Genomic DNA, 17520 nt, shown 5'->3' with positions numbered 1-17520 from the left:
CTTTGGGTTCAAAGATTCTCTTGCCTCAGCCTCCCAAGTAGCTGGGACTACAGGCGCCTAGCTATTTTTTTTTTTTTTTTGAGACAGAGCCTCAAGCTGTCGAGCTGGGTACAGTGCCGTGGCATCAGAGCTCACAGCAACCTCCAACTCCTGGGCTCAAGCGATTCTCCTGCCTCCGCCTCCCAAGTAGCTGCAACTACAGGCGCCGGCCACAACACCTGGCTATTTTTTTTTTTTTTTTTTTTTTTTGTAGAGACAGAGTCTCACTTTATGGCCCTCGGTAGAGTGCCGTGGCCTCACACAGCTCACAGCAACCTCCAACTCCTGGGCTTAGGCGATTCTCCTGCCTCAGCCTCCCAAGTAGCTGGGACTACAAGCGCCCGCCACAACACCTGGCTATTTTTTTGTTGTTGTTGTTGCAGCCGTCATTGTTGTTTGGCAGCCCAGGCTGGATTCGAACCCGCCAGCTCAGGTGATGAGGCTGGCACCTTAGCTGCTTGAGCCACAGACGCTGAGCCTGCCCAGCTATTTTATTTTTAGAGACAGGGTCTCACTCTGGCTCAGGCTGGTCTCAAACTCCTAAGCCCAGGCAATCTACCTGCCTCAGCCTACCGAGTAGCTGGGACCACAGGTGCCTGCCACAATACCCGGCTATTTTTTTGTTGTTGCAGTTTGGCCAGGGCTGGGTTCCAACCCGCCACCCTCGGTATATGGAGCTGGTGCCCTATTCACTGAGCCACAGGTGCCACCCCACCTTTATTTTAAGTCTAGAAAGTTGCTAGAAGTAACTTTTTCCTTCTATAAAAAGATACTGGTAGGATACCTAATACTTAGAATTCTTAATGCAATTTACTAATATATGTGGAATTGAATGAAAAATAAACTGGAAGGATATTTGCAAAGGTTAATCATGGTTAATGTCTATATGGTAGAATTTGAATTTTTTTTTTAAATGTCATTCTTCAGTGGCCAGGCACAGTGGCTCACACTTATAATCCTAGTACTCTGGGAGGCCAAAGCAGGTAGATTGCCCCGAGCTCACAGGTTCAAGGCCAACCTAAGCAAGAGTGAGACCCCATCTCTAAAAAAAACATAATAATAATAATAGCCAGACATAGTGGTGGGTGCCTGTAGTCACAGCTACTTGGGAGGCTGAGGTAAGAGAATCACTTGAGTTCAAGAGTCTGAGGTTGCTGTGAGCTATGACACCATGGCACTCCACCCAGGGTAACAGAGTGAAACTGTCTCAAAAAAAAAAAAAAAAAAAGCAATACATAACATAGTTAGAAAATACAGAGGAATGACATTTTATTTTTTTTTTTGAGACAGAGTCTCACTCTGTTACCCTGGGTGGAGTGCCATGGCAACATAGCTCACAGCAGGCGACCCACCACAATGCCATCTAGTTTGTTTTTTGTTTTTTTTTGTTTTTTCTATTTTAAGCCTGTGACTACAGGCACCCACCACAATGTCTGGCTATCATTATTATTATTATTTTTAGAGATGGGGTCTCACTCTTGCTCAGCATCCACCTCTTGCTAAGGCTGGTCTCAAACTCCTGAATTCAGGGGATCTTCCCGTCTTGGATTACAGGTATGAGCCTGGCCCCTGAAAGATAACTTTAATAGGGCAGCAACTGTGGCTCAAAGGAGTAGGACACCAGCCTCATATACCGGAGGTGGCAGGTTCATAATGCAGCCCCAGCTAAAGACTGCAAAAAAAAAAAAAAAAAAGATAACTTTAATACACACCCAAGCACACAAACCTTTCACTTTTAAAATTTTCACCTGAAAAGGGATTTAAACTAGGATACTTTTGTCCTTCCTGAAGTTCTCAACTTCAAACATAGTGTTCCCCTCAGTTTCCAGCAATCTTAATAACTACCACGTAACAACATTTATATGCTTCTTTTAAATTATAAGATGGGCTCAGCACCCATAGCTCAGTGGTTAGAATGCAGACCACATACACCAGGCTGGTGGGTTTGAACCTGGCCCAGGCCTGCTAAACAACAATGACAACTACAACAAAAAATAGCTGGGCCTTGTGGCAGGTGCCTGTAGTCCCAGCTACTTGGGAGGCTGAGGGAAGAGAATCATTTAAGCTTAAGAGTTTGAAGTTGCTGTGAGCTGTGATGCCATTGCACTCTGCTGAGGGCAACACAGTCAGACTCTGTCTCAAAATAAATAAATAATAAATTATAAGATGTACAGACTCAAAATTTTCTTCCTCGACTTAGTTTTCTTATCATTATAACAGGAATTCTGATTTTAAAGACCCTATTAGCCATAATGCATACATACATATGTGTATCTATGAAGACTGTCCCAAAATAAGTATCCAGCTATATGTTTTTCTATTTCTCGTATTACAGGACTGGATACTTGCCAGACAATCTGTGCATATGTGTGTGTGTGTGTTCCGTGTGTGTTTCTTGGGAGACAGGGTCTTGCTTTGTTGCCAGGACATGAGACCGGTGGCATGATCTCAAGCTCCTAAGTTTAAGTGATCTTTCTGTTGTGAGCCCCCTGAGTACCTGGGACCACAGGCTCACACTACCATGCCCACCTCAATTATTCTGTGTTTTTTTGTTGTTGTTTTATTTCAGGTTAATGTGAGGGTACAAACAACCAAATCACAATATTTTAATTTGTTAGGTACAGTCCTCTTGTAGCTATGTCCTGCATCCAAAAGGTGTAACAGACAGGTTTTTTGTTTTGTAGAGAAAGTGGGTCTCCCTGTGTTGCTCAGGCTGGTCTTAGACTCTTGACCTGAAGTGATCCTCCTGCCTTGGCCTCCCAAAGGGCTAGGATTACAGGCGTGAGCTACACCTGACCCATAATTTATATTAAGACAGAAACCATAACAAAAATTCTGGGAATTCAAAGGACACTCGATCTGGTTATTTCCAAGCTTCCAATTGTAGCTTTGTTAACGGGGTAATTCTATTACTCGCTAGAACTTCAATTCCTTCTAGATAGATTTCATATACTGAGAGTTCCTGGCAAGAATCTAGCACCAACTCAAAATTCCCACCGGAAGCAAGCTCTTCCTTTGTTAGGACTCACAGAGTGGCTCCGCCCAAAGTTGCCCTGGAGTGACCCCAGCGTCCGCGTGGTCAGTTGTGCACCTGCTGTCCAGTAAGAACCCGCCCAGGAGCTGCAGGGTTGGCTGGCGCGGGGCTCGCGACCCTAAAAGGCCATGATCACAACTACCTCCTCCGTCTTTTAAGAACTCTCAATGTGCTTTTAAATGAACAAGCTCAATTTTAAAACCTTGCGCCTACAGGAATCTGAAGGTGCGTCACAAGACAATTACTTCACCAGGGAAACCACGGTACTTCACGAGGAAGCCTGGCCCTTCCCCAGACCGGAGGAAGCAGCAAGCAGCATCCCGGTCAAGGAATCTAGCTGTAGGGCACACACAGGGTTAGATACAAGTGGGTTACATGAGTAAAGAGTGATGGGGGGGGGGGTTGTTGTTGTTTTTCTATATTTTCTTTTTGTATTTTTAGGTGCCCACAACTTAGCAATAATTTCTACAATTGTAAAGGAAAGGGGGGAGGGGAGGCACCTAGCAAAGAATAAGCGCAGTCTCTATGGTGACCACGTCCAAGCTCAATTCTGCAGGGGGGACCGCAGCTGTTCGCCGAAGCCCTCTGCCCATATCTTCACACCCTGGACGAGCCTAGCCGCCAGCCCCACCGCCCTAAGTAGAAGGTGGTGGGGAGCAGTAAGGACCGCCTTCCAACGAAAGAACACCTTTATTTTGGCCTAGTGAGCAAAAAACTCATGCAGGCCTTTGTCCTTCAGCTAGGGCTATTTTTCCAAGTTTATAAACGGTTCCACCACACTCCATGGTGACCCAATCCAGTTAGAAGCAATTCCAAACATGGCGCAGGCGCGGGTGGAAGTGAAGCCAGCCAGAATCCAACTTCAGCCCCTGGGCACAAAGGGAAGACTAATGTCCAGCGAACTTATGATACAGAATCGATAACCCCACAAAAGGCTACAGTTGTCACGAGTGAAATTTGAGGAGACAAGGCAGGACATAAGCAAGCTGCACATACTCATTTCAAAGAGGCTAACACAAGCAGCGAAGAAAATGCAACACAAGCAGAAGTACGCACACGCGCGGAGCACGACTAGCGCACTTAGCACTAACCCCCCCCCTTAAAAGCCAGAGAAGGGGGGGCCACCCCCAACGCGCTTGCGCAACGACGGAACGTTGGGGGAGGGGAAAACCTGTTCCCCTCCTTGTGAGAGAGAACCGCCCCCGCACGGCGAGCGCGTGCGCGTTCACGTACAACTCTCACACTCAGGCTCGCACACGCGCGCCCCGCGTGTTCCGCCATGTGCGCATGCGCTTTGGGAGGCGTTGCCGGAGCCTGGGTTTTTTTTGCTGAGTTTCCCAGAGAAGTTTCTGGAAAGACGGAGCCAAAAGGAAGCTGGGGGTGGGGCGCGGAAGAAAGCAGCCATTTGAGAGAAGGCGAAAGATCCAAAACCTACCGTCTCCGCCCTGCTTCCAACCACCGAACCATGGCCAAAGCAAAGCCCACTGAGACCCTCACGCCAGGGGAAAAGCTCGGGGATCGCAGCAGCTGCTCCTTCCTCTGCCTGTGCCCGGCTCCCGAGACCGCGCAGCACAGGGAGAGGGGAGAGGGCTAGCGGTGAAAACCCTAAAGCGCTCACTGGATGTTTACAAGGTGGAATGGGAGCCGCGATCCGCCCTCCGGAGCTGCCTGAACACGCGTGGGCCCCGGGACGCGGGCTGGAGTGGGCTCAGTACATTAGGATGCAACGTGGCTGCCGAAGCATTCGCGAGAGCGGTCTCTGGCCGCTTTTTCCTCGATTTCCCCTCATTCAGGGGGTTTTGTGGTCACTCCCCCGCGTGTTTTTCACTTTGGTGACCTGGAGCTAACGCCGCGAGTTCATGGAAACCGTAGCAAAAGGGCTCTCCCCCCAGCCTCCGGGCCGGAGGGGCATCCTGGACGACGCTGCTCAGCTCCTTCCACTTGTCACCCCTTTAAGCAAAAGCCCCTCGAAGAATGGGGGCAGCCTAAGAGCAGAGACCGCCGGTCCTGCCGGTGGCGTGGGCGCCGGGTGGAGCACGCCCGAGGATGCAGAGGACCCGGGCTCCCGACGACGCTCAGGACAACGCTGGCGCTGGCGTTAACATGCCGGGGAAGGGTCGGGGGCGCCTCGCAGGGCCCCTCCCGTCCGCTCTCGGCCGGGCCGGCTGCCATTTTGTGGCGCGGCCGCCGCCATTTCGCGCGGCCGCGGGGGGCGGAGGCGCGCGCGGGCTGCTCCCCCCGGAGCTGCGGGCGAGCGCGTCCCCTTTGTTCTCCCCAGGCCCTGGGCTCGGCCACCCAGCGCCTCGGAGGCGGGCTGGGCGCGCGCGGCTGCGGCGCGTGACCCTTGAGAGGCCGCCGCCCGGCGTACGCAAGGTCGCAGACCTTTCCTGCCCTTTGTGAGCGGGACTTCTCGCCCCACCCTCGCGGCGCGGAGGGAGTGTTCGGAACGCGGCCGTGGGAAGTTGCTTTTGGAACCCTGTCCTCGGAGCTGCCGGGAGCCCGCCAGCAGGCCGGGCCTCGAGCTGCGGTGGCGCTCCGCGGGGAGACCTAACAACAAAGGTGCCGAAGCCCGCAGCGGAGCGGGCGGCCTCTTTAAAGAGATGGAAAAACAAAAGGCGGTGTCCCTTTGAGGTGCTGAGAGGCGTAGGCGAATGAGACGTCGTTTCTCATTGGCCGGCCGTTAAGCACGCACTGCGCAACTATTTTCGGATTAGCTTTTATAGCCGATTATGTATGTCCGAGCCCTGAACTTGAACAATGGATCGGAGTATCTCAATTCTGGCTGTTGGGAACATCTTCCATTTAACTTTTTCAAGTCTTTTATGAGTATGTAAATAACACCAGACTCAATAAAATATTGTGTGCCTTCCAGCGTTATTCTTATTTCAGGAAAAACGTTTCAATGTGAGTCTTGGTGTTTTAATGTTAATTTGGTGTTTAATTTGTGCCTCAAATCAACAAAGCCAGGAAGTTCTAGAGGAATACTGCTAAATCGGTGTTCCAGCTTTGCTTTCTGTGCGAGGTTTGGGGTTTTTTTTTTGTTTGTTTAGTGGTGTAAGTTTGTTTTTCACGGAGCCAGGGTTCAAAAGGGAGGAGCCTGCCCCTTTTGGCTCAGGTCTATTGGCATCTCAACCGCAGTAGGTGGTAGTTTTTGTTTCTAGTTGCTATGTACAACTAAAGGAGGTTGGTTATCTGTTTCTGTAATTGAGAGTAAGGCTCATAATGATAGGATCAAAAGGTTTGTTGTTACAGGGAACCGATCAGGATTTGGTGGCGTCCAGACGAAAAATATCTGGGAAGAGGTTTTTGGGTTCTGAATTTTTAGTCTACTGTGATTAAAAGCGCTGCTTAGAGCTTTAAATTTTTACCCAGTATCTCAACATGCTGTAAATCTTTTGAAATGAACTACTGTACTTCCTTTTGGCACTGAAAGCTTACAAGCATGTTAAGGTGTTTTTTTGTTTTTTTTTTTTTTAAAGAGACTCTTAGTCTCACTATGTCGTCCTCGGTAGAGTGCTGTGGAATCTCAGCTCCCAGCAACCTCCAGCTCCTGGGCTTAAGCAATTCTCTTCCCTCAGCCTCCCAAGTAGCTGGAACTACAGGCTTCGGCCACAATGCCCGGCTATTTTCTTTTCTTTGTTATTTCGTTTGTCGTTATTGCTTTAGCCGGCTGGTTCAAACCCCATGTGGCCGCTGTCCTACCCACTGAGCTATGGGCACTGCCTGTTTTTGTTTTTTTTTGTACCACTCTGTCTTTGTTGCCCTGAGTAGAGTGCCATGGCGTCATTGTAGCTCACAGCAACCTCAGACTCAGGCTGGGGAGTTCCTCTTGCCTCCATCTCCTGAGTAGCTAGGACTACTGGCACACAACACCCAGCTAGTTTTTTTTTTTTTTAATAGAGATGGGATCTGACTCTTGCTCAGACTGGTCTCAAACTCCTGAGTTCAGGGGATCCACCCCTTAGGCCACCCAGAGTGGTAGAATTACCGTCCAACTCCATGCCTGGCCTCAAGTATTTTTTAATGCTGTTTTTGTTCTATTGCTATTTTGGTTATGTGTAACCAAAGTGAAATAGTATGAAACTATTAGTTTTGTTGGGAATTAGGACATTTTACAGTATTCTAATAACTCAGGCAAAATAACATGCTGGTAAGTAGTGGAGCAGTTGAAATCCAGGAAATGATTGCCCAGCACTTCTTTGTGCAGACTAGAAAGATACCCATATTTGAACAATCCTAATTCCTAGGGGTTTTTTTTTTTGTTTGTTTGTTTTTGAGACAGAGCCTCAAGCTGTTGCTGTGTATAGAGTACTGTGGCGTCACAGCTCACAGTAACCTCCAACTCTTGGGCTTAAACGATTCTCTTGCCTCAGCCTCCCAAGTAACTGGGACTACAGGTGCCCGCCACAACACCCAGCTACTTTTTGGTTGTAGCTGTGGTGGTGGTTTGGCAGGCCTGAGCCGGACTGAACCCACCAGCTCCTATGTATGTGGCTGGCGTCTTACCTGCTTGAGCTACAGGTGCCAAGCCCCTAGGGTTTATTTTTATTTATAAAAACACTTCATATCTTTAACTATTACATTTAACCCAAAAAGCAAATCCTTTTGTGTACAAAAATCATGTCAGTTGTATTTTCTTAAAGTGCAGGTGGTATTGGCAGTGTTGAGATCCCTATCTTCCTTACGAGAGTTGTATGAAATGACGTACATTTGCACAGAGACATAGGGATCACCTCCCACCACCATGCTAATATTGACCTCAAAATGTTTTCCATCTTCCTACAGTGAGAAGCACACACTGTTGAACAGGTGAACTTTAAATATGAAGAAACCCATATTCAAATAAACATTTTAAATCACACTGTTGAACAGGTGAACTTTATGCTCAGATGTCCAAATAAACACGTTTTGAGTCACCATCATCTCATGATCTGCTCCCGAGAGTGAAAAGGCCTATGTATAGTCCTAGGTTTAACTTGCGTTTATCAAGGCCCACAAGGCAGTGAATTCCAAAATAGCCAATTCACCATTCTTGCAGTTTTTCTTATTTTTAAAATGAGGTTATCTGAATTAATTCGTACCACATTTGTGTTGCATAAAAGAGGGTAGGTGTTAAGCAAAACCTTTGATTACACCCAGATCTTTAAGACAGCCATTGCAGAATAGACAAAGTATGTGCTGGGCCCCTTTGGCCCAGGCCTTTGCATTTTTTTTTTTTTTAAGTTTTATTATTTCTTTTTTTTTTTGCATTCAGTGAAGGTTGTGTGCTGCTTTTCTGAACAATAGAAATGCTAAATCTCTCTATCCATTGTTCCAGGAAAGGACAGCTTTTCTTGCCAAAATCTGGCACAGGAGAGAATTTAAAACAATGATGGTAAAGATAACCCTTTCCGGACAGTGCCTGTGGCTCAGAGGAATGGAGTGCTGGCCCCATATACCTGAGGTGGCAGGTTCAAACCCAGCCCCAGTCAAAAAAAATGCAAAAAAAAAGATAACCCTTTCCTGGTAAAGATACATGAGACTTAAGTGATATGGGAAGTCCTTTAAAATATTGTTGGCAGCACTTAGCGCTGCCACGTGCTGTAAGAGTTTTTCTCCTTTGCCACAAAACATTGACAGAGTTGGTTGTAAAATGCTTCTCTGCACTTCAGAAGTGTTGGAATTTAAGGAACAAATCCTTGCAGCCAACAGTGTGCTTAGAAAAACAGAAACATCTATAAAAGTAAAAAGTACTCCTGGGTACCCTGGGACACCCAACATTTTTTTGTTGTGCCAGAGTACAAATGGTTGTCCCTGAAGCAAATTTCTATCTTGACAATTCTGCATATTATATGAAACAATGACAATCCTGCAAATTTATCATTTTGACTTGCCATCATGGTCTTTTGGGGTGTTTTTGTTTTTGAGACAGTCTCACTCTGTCACCCTGGGTAGAGTGCCATGGTGTCAGCCTAGCTCACAGCAACCTCAAACTCCTGGGTTCAAACTATCCTCCTGCATCAGCCTCCTGCATAAGTGGAACAACAGACACCTATCACAATTCGTAGCTAATTTTTTTTTTTTTTTTTGTAGAGACAGAGTCTCACTTTACCGCCTTCAGTAGAGTGCCATGATGTCACAGGACTCACAGCAACCTCTAGCTCTTGGGCTTCTGCGATTCTCCTGCCTCAGCCTCCCGAGCAGCTGGGATTACAGGCACCCGCCACAACGCCCGGCTATTGTTTGGTTGCAGTTCAGCCGGGCTGGGTTTGAACCCGCCACCCTCGGTATATGGGGCCGGCGCCCTACTCACTGAGCCACAGGCGCCACCCTCGTAGCTAATTTTATCAAATTTTATTTTGAATTAGCTGGGCAGAGTGCACCATGCCTGTAGTCCTAGGTACTCTACCTGCTTTAGCCTTCTGAGTTGCTGGGAATACAGGTGCAAGCCACCACATCCAACCAAGAAATGTATATTTTTATACATGTCCTCTGAATATTATGTACGAAATATTTACATACATCTAATGTATAATTATATATATCACACACGTACTTGTGTATATATATGTATATATATTTTGTTTGTTTGTTTTTTGCAGTTTTTGGCCAGGGACTGGTTTGAACCTGCCACCTCTGGTATATGGGACTAGCACTCTACTCCTTTGTGCCACAGGCACTGCCCATATATATTTCTGAATGTATGGTTTGGGGAGTTGTCAGCCTAAAGATAGCATTTAATGCAGGAGTGTCCAACCCTTAGTCCCTGGATTGTATGATGCTGCCCAGGATGGCTATCAATGTGGCCCAACACAGAAATTATACACTTCCTTAAAACATGATGAGATTTTTTGTGTAATTTTTTTGGGGTAGAACTCGATTGTGAGGCTCTCGAACATAAACTTTATAGATGACAACATCACGTTAATAATGTCACAAAAATAAACACGCTTTACAGCGGTCTTTGGCTTCTAGTATTTGGTCTTCCAAGGGCAGTCCAATTGACACCATCAGATGTTACTTGTGCTCCTGCTGATTTTTGACAAGGCAATGATTATTAACATTTCAGACATTGCTAGGATTATAGGTGTTAACCACCAGGCCAGCCTCAACCTATCATCACAGTGTTAGGTGTTTAATGTTATTTAGAAGTCAGTGAGCATTCTTCCTAGATTATTGAGGGCACTTCCACACCTTGTGGCACCTCATACACCACAGCTATGCTTTACAGTCAGCCCTCTGCCTCGTCCTACATCAGCAGCCGAGATGCAGAAGGGCCCAATCCTTGCTCTGTATTTTCCTGTCAATTTTCATTAATAAAAGTAAATATAGGCCAGGCACAGTGGATCACACCTGTATCCTAGCACACTGGGAGGCCGAGGCAGTTGGAACACCTGAGGTTAGGAGTTTGAGACCAGCATGAGCAAAAAATGTGACCCTGTGTCTAAAAATAGCCAGGTGTTGTAGCTAGCACCTGTAGTCCCAGCTACTCAGAGGCTGAAGCAAGAGGATCATTTGAGCCCAAGAGTTTGAGGTTGCTGTGAGCTATGACGCCAGAGCACTCTACCGAGGGTGACAGTGTGAGACATTCTCTCTCAAAAAAAAAAAAAAAAAAAAAAACAGTAAATATAGCCTTCCTTATCTATTATTTTTTTTTAATTCCAGCATGGCTTCTATAATGTCTCAAAAGAGAACCCCCAAAAAGAAAAACCAGAGATGAAGGAAGATTGTTCAGTGACAACTGGACAGATTACTATTTTTTTGTCAAGGCAAATAGTAAGGCACTCTCCTTAATTTGTATGGAATTTGTGCAAGTTTTCAAAGACGGTAATTTGAAAAGGCATTGTTTGCAAAAATATGCTGTCAAATTTGATGCGTATGAAGGATTGTGTCATAAGGACAAAATACATGAACTAAAAGTCTGCTCAACAAAAAAAAAATTTTTTTTTTTATTGTTGGGGTTCATTGAGGGTACAATAAGCCAGGTTACACTGATTGCAATTGTTAGGCAAAGTCCCTCTTGCAATCATGTCTTGCCCCCACAAAAAAATTTTTTTAAGTTACAACTCAAACAGATTCCATTGTAAAAGCTACTTATGCAGTAGCAAATTTAATAACAAAAAATCAAAACCATTTACTGATCGTAAGTTTATTAAGCAATGTATGGAAAGGATGGCACAAAAATAAACACGTTTACAGTGATCAGTAATTTACAGTAATTTCTTTCTTTCTTTTTTTTTTTTTAAAGACAGAGTCTCACTTTGTTGCCCTCGGTATAGTGCTGTGGCATCACAGCTCACAGCAACCTCCAGCTCTTGGGCTTAGGGGATTCTCTTGCCTCAGCCTCCCGAGTAGCTGGGATACAGGCACCTGCCACAACGCCCAGCTATTTTTTTTGTTGCAGTTTAAACCTGCCACCGTTGGTATATGGGGCCAGTGCCCCCCATAAAAGGGATATATTTCTTTTTTTTTTTTTTTTTTTTTGGATTTTGGCCAGGGCTAGGTTTGAACCTGCCACCTCCGCATATGGGACCGGCGCCCTACTCCTTGAGCCACAGGCGCCGCCCAAAAGGGATATATTTCTAAAATCAGGTTGTTTTATCAGACTATAGCCAGGCACACTGAAGAAATTTGAAAATCTATTGAAAGAAATTTGAAGAGTAAAGCTGCTAACTTTCAAATTTAGGCTTTAGGGAAGGATGACGGCACTGAGGCTACAAACGCGGCTCAACTTGCCATTTTTATTAGAGGCATTGATGATGAATCTAAAGCCACTGAAGAGGGCAGCGCCTGTGGCTCAGTGAGTAGGGCGCCGGCCCCATATGCCGAGGGTGGCAGGTTCAAACCCAGCCCCGGCCAAACTGCAACCGAAAAATAGCCAGGCCTTGTGGCGGGCGCCTGTAGTCCCAGCTGCTCGGGAGGCTGAGGCAAGAGAATTGTGTAAGCCCAAGAGTTAGAGGTTGCTGTGAGCTGTGTGACGCCACGGCACTCTACCTGAGGGCGGTACAGTGAGACTCTGTCTCTACAAAAAAATAAATAAATAAAGTCACTGAAGAAATGGCTTATTTAGTGCCTGTAAAAGACACAAATAGGCAGGGTGACATGGCTCACATCTGTAATACTAGCATCTGAGGGGCTGAGGTGGGTGGATTGCTTGAGCTCATGAGTTGGAGACCAGCCTGAGATGGGCGGGGCCTGTGGCTCCTGTAGGGTGCAGGATACTGAGGGTGGCAGGTTCAAACCCAGCCCTGGCCAAACTGCAACAAAAAAGTAGCCGGGCATTGTGGCGGGCACCTGTAGTCCCAGCTACTCAGGAGGCTGAGGCAAGAGAATCGCCTAAGCTCAGGAGGTGGAGGTTGCTGTGAGCTGTGATTCTACAGCACTCTACTGAGGGTGACAAAGTAAGACTCTGTCTCAAAAAAAAAAGACCAGCCTGTAATCCTACCACTCTGGGAGGCCGAGGCAGGTGAATTACCTGAGCTCACAGGTTCAAGACCAGCCTAAGCAAAGTGTGACCCCTGTCTCTAAAAAAATAGCTGGGTGTTTTGGTGGGCGCAGCTACTTAGGAGGCTGGACAGGAGAATCACTTGAGCCCAAGAATTTGAGGTTGCTGTGAGCTATGATGCCACAGCACTCTACCGAGGGCTGCAAAGTAAGATTATCTCAAAAAATGAAAAATACGACACTTTGTTGGGTGGCACTGTGGTTCAAGGAGTAGGGTGCCGGCCCCATATACTGGAGGTGGCAGGTTCAAACCCAAAGATGTTTTAGATATGTACATTTTCTGTATTAATGATCACAAACTTAGGACCTACTTAACAATTTTAAGGCTCTCCCAACAGAGTGCTGCATAATTAGGATTATTATATAAGGACATTTTTGTTCAATCTGTGGTGGTAGATATCACAAAAATTATTAATGAACCTTTTTTGTTGTTGTTCATCACCTTTCTTTAATGTTTGTAGGTTTTTTGTTTTGTTTTGGTTTGGTTTGGTTTTTGTAGACCAGAGTCTTACTTTGTTGCCCTGGGTAGAGTGCCATGGGGTCATAGGTGACAGCAACCACAAACTCTTAGGCTCAAGAAATCCTCTTGCTAGGGTGGCACCTTTAGCTCAGTGGGTAGGGCACCGGCCCCATACACTGAGGGTGGTGGGTTCAAACTCGATCCCAGCCAAACTGCAACAAAAAAATAGCCGGGCATTGTGGTGGGCATCTATAGTTCCAGCTACTCAGGAGGCTGAGGTGAGAGAATCGCCTAAGCCCAAAAGCTGGAGGTTGCTGTGAGCTGTGAAGCCATGGTACTCTACCAAGGGTGATAAAGTGAGACTGTCTCTAAAAAGAAAAAAGAAAGAAAGAAATCCTCTTGCCTCAGCCTCCCGAGTAGCTGGGACTACGGGCGCCTGCCACGATGCCCGGCTAGTTGTTCTGTGATAGAGATGGGGTCTCGTTCTTGCTCAGGGGGGTCTTGAACTCCTGAGCTCATATAATCTACCTACCTCAGCCTCCCAAAGTACTAGGATCACAGGCGTGAGCCACCGTGCTGGCCCAATGCTTGCATATTTAATGTGTGGCGCAAAGAACTCTTCTTTCAGTGTGCCCAAGAGAAGCCAAAAGGATGGACAAACCTGATTTAAAGCCTGAAACTAGATGAGATCACCAGTGTTGATACAGAAGGAAATAGAATCAAGGAAGCCCTGGGGCACTCTGCCCCTAAGAGGTCTGAGAAGGAAACTTGCACAGCAGACTAAGTAGGAAGGACCAGTTAGGTGGTAGGCAAACCAGAAAAGGGAGTGTCCAGGAAATCAAGGGAGGAAAACGAAGAGAGTGAGTGATGAACTGTGTGTGGAATGCTGCTCAGAGATAAAGTTGAGTCCTGAGATTTGACTGCTGTATTTAACAAGTGGAGGTCAGTAGTGACCTTGACAACAGCAGTTTTGGTAGTTAGGAGGCAAAAGCTTGATTGAAATGGATTGAAGAGGGGCGGCGCCTGTGGCTCAGTCGGTAAGGCGCCGGCCCCATATACCGAGGGTGGCGGGTTCAAACCCGGCCCTGGCCAAACTGCAACCAAAAAAAAAAAAAAAAATAGCCGGGTGTTGTGGCAGGCGCCTGTAGTCCCAGCTACTTGGGAGGCTGAGCCAAGAGAATCGCTTAAACCCAGGAGTTGGAGGTTGCTGTGAGCTGTGTGAGGCCACCGAACTCTACCGAGGGCCATAAAGTGAGACTCTGTCTCTACAAAAAAAAAAAAAAAAGAAATGGATTGAAGAAAAAAATCAGTGAGTCTGATCTTAGCAAAAGTCTGACAGTGGAACTCAGCAGGGAGGATGCCAGAGACCCTGAAGTATGTTGGGAAGTACTGTCAGTTTCAGGAAGTTCCTAGATCAGCGCAAGAACTAGGAACTCAACCTCAAGGCTTCTGGAGGAATTGTTACACTCCCGGGATATGGCCTCCTTCCAGACTCGTATCTGCCCTGAGATAGGAGATGACGGGAATAATAAACAATTTATTTGGAAAAGAATACTTATTTCTTATAAAGTCGGAAAATTCTAAGCTGAGAGTGGTGGCAACCTTACAATCCCAGCTACTTGGGAGGCTGAGACAGGAGGATCTCTTAAGCCCAGGAGTTGGAGGCTGCAGTGAGCTATGATCACACATGTGAGTAGGTCCTGCACTCCAGCCTGGGCAATAGAGCAAGACTCCGTCTCTTGAAAAAAATGCAAATTCTGAACTTGGAATTTGGTTAGTAGTTGGAAGAATTTGGTTAGTAGGACAAGATCCTAACAGAGATTTTCCTGTAATTTATACAAGCATCAACACTCACCCGTGGTCTCAGGTGATTCAGCCAGGCATGGCACTGCTTAGAGATGCAACAGAGCAGACTTCACCCTGGTTTCTCTTTTTTTTTTTTTTTGGCCGGGGCTGGGTTTGAATCCGCCACCTCTGGCATATGGGGCCAGTGCCCTACTCCGATGAGCCACAGGCGCCGCCCTTCACCCTGGTTATTCAAGCATACCCCTCAGTAATCACCAATTACTTTGCAGCCTTCATTGGACTCTCATTAAAGATTTTAGAACATAGCCGGGTGTTGTGGCGGGCGCCTGTAGTCCCAGCTACTCTGGAGGCTTAGGCAGGAGAATCGCTTAAGCCCAGGAGTTGGAGGTTGCTGTGAGCTGTGTGAGGCCACGGCACTCTACCGAGGGCCATAAAGTGAAACTCTGTCTCTCCAAAAAAAAAAAAAAGAAAAAGAAAAAAGAATGATAATGCCCAGTTATAGTATTTTTTTTTTTTTGAGACAGACTCTCACTATGTCGCCCTCGGTAGGGTGCCGTGATGTCACAGCTCACAGCAACCTCCAGCTTTTGGGCTTAAGTGAGTCTCCTGCCTCAGCCTCTCAAGTACCTGGGACTATGGGCACCCATCAACACCTGGCTATTTTTTGGTTGCAGTTGTCATTGTTGTTTTACCCACAGAGCTATGGGCGCTGCTTATAGTATTTTTCTTTTATCTTTCTTTCGCTTCTTTTTTCTTCAGAGATGGGGTTCTCCCCATGTTGGTCTCAAACACCTGGGCTCAATTGAGCTTCCTGCCTCTGCCTCCCAACTAGCTGGGATTATAGGCACACATAACAGCATCTGGCTGGGTTTTTTTCATTTTTGCTCTTTTGGCCTTAAGCGATTCTCCTCCCTCAGCCTACCAAGTAGTTGGGACTACAGGTGGCTGCCACAACGCCTGGCTATTTTTTAGTTGTAGTTGTCTTTGTTGTTTGGCAGGCCCAGGCTGGGTTCGAACCCGCCAGCCTCGGTGCATATGGCTGGTGCCCTAGCCACTGAGCTACAGGTGCCGAGCCAAGCCTCACATTATTTTAGGGTTAAGTTTACATTTTCTTTTTCTTTCTTTCTTTCTTTCTTTCTTTCTTTCTTTCTTTCTTTCTTTCTTTCTTTCTTTCTTTCTTTCTTTCTTTCTTTCTTTCTTTCTTTCTTTCTTTCTTTCTCTCTCTCTCTCTCTCTCTCTCTCTCTCTCTCTCTCTCTCTCTCTCTCTCTCTCTTTCTCTCTCTTTCTCTCCTTCTCTCTTTCTTTCTTCCCTTCCTTTCCTTTCCTTTCCTTTCTTTTTTTTTTTTTTTTTTGAGACAGAGTCTCAAGCTGTCACCCTGGGTAGAATGGGTGGCGTTACAGCTCACAGCAACCTCCAACTCTTGGGCTTTAGAGATTCTCTTGCCTCAGCCTCCCAAGTAACTGGGACTATAGGCACCTGCCACAACGCCCGGCTAGTTTTCGGTTGTGGTTGTCCTTGCTGCTTGGCAGGCCCAGCTGGATGGATTTGAACCCGCCAGCTTTGGTGTATGTGGCTGGCGCTCTAGGTGCCCCCCCAAGTTTACATTTTTTAATGACTAATGAAGTGTTGTTCTCTGGCTTACATAGTATAATAAGGTCTTCACCTGCTTTTCCCTTATCCCAGCACTCACTGTACTTCCATCATTTACATTGATTCATACTGGTCATGACTCCTTGATCCATTTGGCAGTTGACATTTCTGTCTCCCTGAAATGCCAGAATTCCACAGGATTCTGACATATCTACTTTGTGGGACTTTTCTCACATGTCCTGAGAATCACTGATGTAGAACTTAAAATACAGCTGAAGGGTGTATTTAGTTTGCCTCTAAAAACCACATACAAAACTGTCAAAAGTATTCAAAGCTGTGAATAGCCACTGCACTCCAGCCTGGGCAACAAAGGGAGACCCCAGTCTCTGAGGAGAAAACAAAAGTATAAAAAGTCCATAAAATCGGGCGGCGCCTGTGGCTCAGGGAGTAGGGCGCCGGCCCAATATACCGAGGGTGGCGGGTTCAAACCCACCCCCGGCCAAACTGCAACAAAAAAATAGCCGGGCGTTGTGGCGGGCGCCTGTAGTCCCAGCTGCTCAGGAGGCTGAGCAAGAGAATCACATAAGCTCAAGAGCTGGAGGTTGCTGTGAGCTGTGTGACGCCACGGCACTCTACCGAGGGCAGTAAAGTGAGACTCTGTCTCTACAAAAAAAAAAAAAAAGCCATAAAATCATCTAAGTCGATTAGTTTGTGAGTGTCATAAATGAAATCTCAAGTTATATTTACAATGCTGAACACATGAGTGTTATGTTACCTCTTCTTTCTTCTTCTTTCTTTTTTTTTTTTTGCAGATTACATTTCCAGAAAAATACAGTACTGGAATTGTGCATTTATGTTTCAAAGTAACAGAATGAAGTTTTAATGCATGAATATTTCTGCTGAAGATTCCTTAATTCCTTCCTAATTAAACACATCTCAAGTACACTTCACTAATTCTTTTCATGATATAAAATAAATCTATATGGTCTCCCCAAATATTATAGGACTGGGATCTGAACCTAAGTTCTGGCTAATAAAAGTGAGGGGAAAGGGGGTGGCGCCTGTGGCTCAGTGAGTAGGGCATCAGCCCCATATACCGAGGGTAGC

General features: G+C 46.3%; 1 pseudogene; it reads left to right on the top strand.

Annotated features, from left to right (window-relative positions):
• Window positions 1-3891: 3891 nt before the first annotated feature.
• Window positions 3892-4931, top strand: LOC128574663 (uncharacterized; annotated as a pseudogene).
• The last annotated feature ends 12589 nt before the right edge of the window (window positions 4932-17520 follow it).

This window comes from Nycticebus coucang, chromosome 22, assembly GCF_027406575.1.
Source record: "Nycticebus coucang isolate mNycCou1 chromosome 22, mNycCou1.pri, whole genome shotgun sequence".
In the NCBI taxonomy this organism is placed as follows: domain Eukaryota; kingdom Metazoa; phylum Chordata; class Mammalia; order Primates; family Lorisidae; genus Nycticebus; species Nycticebus coucang.
This window is presented reverse-complemented; position numbering and strand designations above follow the sequence as displayed.